General features: G+C 46.9%; 1 long non-coding RNA gene across 4 annotated transcripts in view; it reads right to left on the minus strand.

The window, feature by feature from the left end:
* Positions 1-540: 540 nt before the first annotated feature.
* The window catches only part of LOC103593386, a 33,186-nt gene continuing 27,627 nt past the window's right edge, over positions 541-6,099 (minus strand). For 3 of the 4 annotated variants that reach the window (XR_550746.1, XR_550745.1, XR_550744.1), the window contains one exon: positions 541-1,211. This is a non-coding gene — a long non-coding RNA (uncharacterized LOC103593386). Of the gene's footprint in view, positions 1,212-1,599; positions 1,832-6,099 lie in introns of those variants that run through there. The other variant, XR_550747.1, reaches the window with a different exon arrangement.

Consider the following 6,099-nt stretch of genomic DNA (forward strand, 5'->3'; position numbering starts at 1 on the left):
AGAAAACCCTGGTGAACCTGGGGACACTGAGCACCTAAATTCTGATGAGTCTTATTTACCAACAGAAGTGGCGTCCCCACCTCCCTCTGAGGGGACTTAGCCCTACAGTGCCTGAGGAAACAGGGATGACCTCCCGAGGCAGCCACCAAGCAGGACATGCTGATTCTCCTCAGGACCTGCCCCCACCACCCCATCATTGCTTCTAGACCTACAGCTAGACTCAAGTCCTAGCAGCACCCAAAGGTGCGGTACAAAGTGTGACCCACGAGGAGGTGTACTACCCTCCAAAAAAGCACTTGAGTTTTCTAATTTATACAGACAGAAATCCAGGCGACCCATGTGGGAATGGATATTAAGGGTGTGGGATGTGGTGGAAGGGACACAAAGTTGGATCAGGCTAAACTGATTGATGTCGACCCACTAAGCAGAGATTCTACGTTTAATGTTGAACTCAGGAGTTAGAAAGATCAGAGCCCCTTCTAACTGGTTGGTTGGTTGGTTGGTTGGTTGGCTAAAGCATGGATCCAAACGTGGCCCACGGTGAGCATATGGGGAACGTAGAGGTTTGACGTAGGCAAAGGGATTCAAGGGCTTAGGGAGATTGGAAAGCTGGAGAGGATTTGTCACTTAAGACCTACTCATCCACCCTGGGAGGCCCCAGAAGACACACCTGTCACAATACCTTGAGAAATAGATTTGTGAGGGCAGCCCCAGCATCCTCGAAGAATTCCATGCTCGCTTTTCCCTGTAAGCCAGACCTTACAGTAGGAATCAGTTACTCAATTAGAAAATTTAAATGCAGTGGGAGTAATTGGTCCCAGAGTGGCACTCAGCCACCAAAGCAAGGTGGGTGTAGCTACCACAATGGACAGCAGAGGCAAAGCAGCCATCGGAAAAACGTGCCTTATGCAGACCTTAGGCATTGGCTAGTTTCTGAGAAGAGAAATACACAGAAAGCCTACTAAATTCTTACTTGATCTGTAGAAGCAGAAAACTTGCCAGGTCAAGGAACAAAAGTCTGACCCAAGTCATAAAAGCAGAGAATTCCCAGACTTGAGCCAGTTTACAAGCCGAGAAGCCCTTAAACGAAGGGGAGGCTGGGTCCCTCTGAGGAAGGATCCCAGTCCACTACTGCAAAATTTTCTTTGAATTAATTTTTATTTTTTTGAGAAACGAGTTTTGAGCTTGATTTCAGTCTCCCATAACAAAGCCTGCCAAAGAAAATGAATGATAGTTACATATTTAGGAAGTTACACAGTATAAATAAAGATTATTATACCCTAAAAGCATTATGTATTGTTAGTGTTTGATTAAAATATTTACATTAATGGTGCTTTGCAGACTGCTTAATAGTCTTTTTTTTTTCCCCTTTAAGAAGATCAACAAAATTTGCCAACCTTTATCTAGACGGACCAAGAGAAAAAGAGAGAAGACAGAAATTACTAAAATCAGAAATAAAGCAGGGGCGTGGCAGAGCAGTCGCTTTTTCTATTACGCTCGAGTGGGCTTTGAGGACAGAGATGTTTCTGTCTTTTTCTGGTCTCCGCTGGTGACTCTGCTTGTGTCACTGCAGTCAGGTGTCTGGTGCACTGCCTGCATGGTAGCTGTGGTGTCGAGCCACTTTTGCAGCAGCCGTGGCTGTGGTGGGACACCCACTAGGAAGGGTGTTTGGGGCGTGCTCCTTGCCTGTTGCCCGGCGGGGGATGCTGCCCTCGGCTCCTGCCCAGGACCCCAGGTATGCTCCCTTTCTCGCCTCCACTACTAGAAATTTAGTCTGTTCATCTTTCCTCCAGCCTTCACCAGACGGACCTATGGCCTTTCATCAAGGTAACTGTGCATTGGGGAAAAAGAAATACTCAGACCTTCCATGGACTACTGGACACTGGCTCTAAACTGCCACTGATTCTGGGAGACCCAAAATGTTACAGTGGCCCTCTGTCAAGGTAGGGACAAAAAGCAGGTCAGGTGACTCAGGGAGTTTTTCCTCAGGTCCGTCTCTCAGACAGTCCAGCTGGCCCCCAGACCCCTCCTGTGGTCATTTCCCTAGTCTCAGATGCATAATTGGGATAGACATACTTAGCAGCTCGAAGAATTCTCACATTGGTTCCCCTGACCTGTCCAGTGAGGACTATTATGGTGGGAAAGGCCAAATAGAAGCCATTAGAGCTGCCTGGACCTAGGAAAACAGAAAATCAAAACCAATACCACATTCCTGATTGTAGAAATTTGTGCCACCATTAAGAACTTGAAAGAGGCCACTCAACTCTCCTATTTGGCCCATGAAGAAGACAGATGGATCCTGGAAAATGACAGTGGACTGTCGTAAGCTTAACCAAGTGGTGACTCCAACTGCAGCTGCTGTACCAGATGTGGTTTCATTGCTTGAACTAATTAACACATCTCTGGGTACCTGGTGTGCAGCTATTGATCTGGCAAATGCCTTTTTCTCCATCCTTGTCCATAAAGCTCACCAGAAGCAGTTGCTTTCAGCTGGCAAGGCCAGCAACATACCTTCACTGTCCCACCTCGGGGGCACATCAACTCTCCAGCCCTATGTCACAATCTAGCTCGCAGGGATCTCCATCACCTTTCCCTTCCACAGGACATCACACTGGCCCGTTACATGGATGACATTATACCGATTGGACCTAGTGAGCATGAAGTAGAAACCACTCTGGACTTACTGGTGAGACATTTGCCTGTCAGAGAGTGGCAAATAAATTCAGGGGTCTTTTGTTTCAGTGAGATTCTAGGGGTCCAGTGGTGTGGGGCATGTCGAGATCTCCTTCCTAAGGTGAAGTGTAGGCTGCTGCATCTGGAACCTCCTACAACCAAGAGACACAGCACCTAGTGGGCCTCTTTGAATTTGGAGGCAACCTGCTCCTCACCTGGGCGTCCTACTCTGGCCTATCTACCAAGTGACCCAAAAATGCTAGTTCTGTGTGGGGCCCAGAAGAAGGCTCTACAGTGGGCCCAGGCCCTTGGGCCCATGTGGTCCAGCAGACCCAGTGGTGTTTGAATGGGTAGGAGCTGAGAGGGATGCCATGAGGAGCCCTCAGCAGGCCCCCACAGGTGAGTCCCAGTGCAGGACTTGAGGGTTTTGGAGCAGGGCCCTGCCATCACCCACAAATAACTACTCTCCTTTCCAGAAACAGCTTTGTTCCTGCTACTGGGCCTTTGTAGAAACTGAACAATTGATCATAGGCCACCAAATCACCATGCAACCTGAAGTGCCCATCCTGAACTGGGTGTTATCTGACCCAGCAGGCCATAAGACTGGGCGTGCACAGCAGCACTCCATCATCAAACGGAAATGGTATATACATGATCGGGCCCGAGCACGTCCTGAAGGCACAAGTAAGTTACATGGAGAAGTGGCCCAAATGCCCACGGTTCCTACTCCTGCTGCACTGCTCTCTCCCCCAGCCTGCACCTGTGGCCTCACGGGGAGCTCCCTGTGAGCAGCTGACAGAGGAAGACAAGGCTAGAGCCTGGCTTACAGTTGTTTCTGCATGACATGCAGGCATGACCTGAAAGTGGACAGCTGCAGCACTGCAGCCCCTCTCTGGGACATCCCTGAAGGACAGTGGTGAGGGGACATCTTCCCAGTGGCGGAGCTTAGTGTAATTCTCCTGGTTGTGCACTTTGCTGGAAGGGAAATTGCAGATGTGCATTTATATACTGATTCATGCACTGTGGGCAATGGTTTGGGCAGATGGTCAAGGACTGGAAGGCACATGATTGGAAAATTGGTGACAAGGAAATTTGGGTAAGAGGTATGTGGATGGACCTCTCTGAGAGGGCAAAGGATGTGAAGATATTTGAGTCCACCCTCATGAGTTAATCACCTCCCAAAGGCCCCACTTCGTAATACCATCACCTTGTGTGTTACAATTTCAACATGTGAATTTTGTGGGGACACAAACATTCAAACCAAGCAGCTGTGTCTGATCAAGGAACTCACTTCACAGCAAATGGGCTGTGACAATGGGCTCATGCTCATGACATTCACGTGTCTTACCACGCCTCCACCATCCTGGAGCAGCTGGTCTGATAGAACGGTGGAATGGCCTTTTGAAGTCATAGTTACAGCGCCAGCTTGGTGCCAATACCCTGCAGGGCTTGGGCAAGGTTCTCCAGAAGGCTGTCTATGGTACTGTTTCTCCCATAGCCAGGATTAGTGGGTCCAGGAATCAAGGGGCAGAAACAGAAGTGGCACCACCACCATTACCCCTAGGGACCCACCGGCAAATTTTTTGCTTTCTGTCCCCACAACTTTATGCTTTGCTGGTCTAGAGGGCTTGGTTCCAGAGGGAGGGAAGCTGCCACCAGGACACACAACTTCCATTGAACTGGAAGTTAAGGCTGCCACCTGGCCACTTTGGGCTCCTCTGCCTCAGTCAACATGCTAAGAATGGAGTTACAGTGTTGGCTGGGGCAACTGACCCAGACCACCAAGGGGAAGTTGCACTACGACTTCACAATGGAGGTGAGGAGGATTGTGTCTGGAGTACGGGAGATCCCCTAGGATGTAAAATTACAACAACCCAATCCAGGCAGGACTACTAAGGGACACATCAGGAATGTAGATTTCGGTCACCCCACTAGGTAAAGAACCACGACACGCTGAATACCTGCTGAAGGCACAGGCCAATAATGAATGGACAGTAGAAGAAGGTGGTTATAAATACCAGCTTTGACCACGTGGCCGCTTACAGAAATAAAGACTGTAATTGTCATCAGTGTTTCTTCCTTATTTTACTACGAATGCATTTTTTTATGTGTATGTATCTGTTTTCTTTCCTCTCTGATTCCCTTATCATGCAACATAGGAATTATTAATTTGATATCATAGTACTTAAGTACTGTTAATTTTACATCATAGTATTTAAGTTATGGGATATGAAGGAGAAAAATAAACTTCACCTGAGGACTTCACTTCCTCTTCTGGGGAAGAAACTAGGGCATTCTGGGGTATGTACAAGGTAGTGTACCATGTTAGGTGAAATTATGACCTTGTTATTGACTTTATTTGGAGATTAAGTATGATTTGAGAAGATGTGTACGGGTGCCAAGTTGACAAGGAATGGCCTCGTGATGGTTAATTTTATGTGTCAACTCGACTGCATCATGGGGTGCGCAGATTAAATATTATTTCTGGTTGTGTCTCTGAGAGTTTTCCCTCCCCATTGTCCAATCCATTGAGGACCTGCATAGAATAAAAGGTGGAGGAGAGAGGAATTCGGCCCCCTTTTTTCCTTCCTGCCTGCCTGCTTGAGTTGGAACATTGGTCTTGTCCTGCCCTTGGGATGGGATTTACACCACTGGCTCCCCTGGTTCTCAGGACTTTGGACTCAGATTAGAATTACACTGCCAGCTCTCTTGGGTCTCTGGCTCAGAGATGGCAGATCATGGGACTTCTCGGCCCCCATAATCATGTAAGCCAATTCCTTATAATAAATCTCTCATCTCTCTCTCTCTCTCTCCATATATATATATATATATATATTTTTTTTTTTTTCACAGACTGGGTAACTTATAAATAGTAGAAATTTAACATGGGTTACTAGAAGTGGAAAGGGGAAATGGGAGGGGAAGGGGTTGGAGCTTAATGAGAAATTAATGAAAAACTGGTTTAAGGACACAAAGAATGATTACGTATTGTAACGATGAGTAAGCTAACCATCCTGATTTGACCATCACACATTGTACACAACTATTGATAGTCAATTTTGTACCCCACAAATATGTATAAACCATTTATGCTTCAATTAAAAAATGTTTCTTTAAATTTTTTTCTAAAGGAAATTTATTTCTCACACTTCTAGAGGCTGGGAAGTCCAAGATCAAGGTGCCGGCATTTGGTGGCTGGTGAGGGCTTTCTTACTGCATCCTCATGTGATGGACGGCAGGAAGGCAAAAAGGAGCCACACTGGTTCCTTCCAGCCCTCTTGCCAGGGCACTAATCCCATCTATGAGGGGGAAGCCCTCATGGCCTAACCACCTCCTAAAGGCCCCATCTCTTTTTTTTTTTTTTTTTGATAATTATGATCACATTTAATTTCAATAGCTTTTATTCTGCCACCAAGAGTATTTGAG

Source organism: Galeopterus variegatus, unplaced genomic scaffold, assembly GCF_000696425.1.
Source record: "Galeopterus variegatus unplaced genomic scaffold, G_variegatus-3.0.2 Scaffold1336, whole genome shotgun sequence".
NCBI classification, from domain to species: domain Eukaryota; kingdom Metazoa; phylum Chordata; class Mammalia; order Dermoptera; family Cynocephalidae; genus Galeopterus; species Galeopterus variegatus.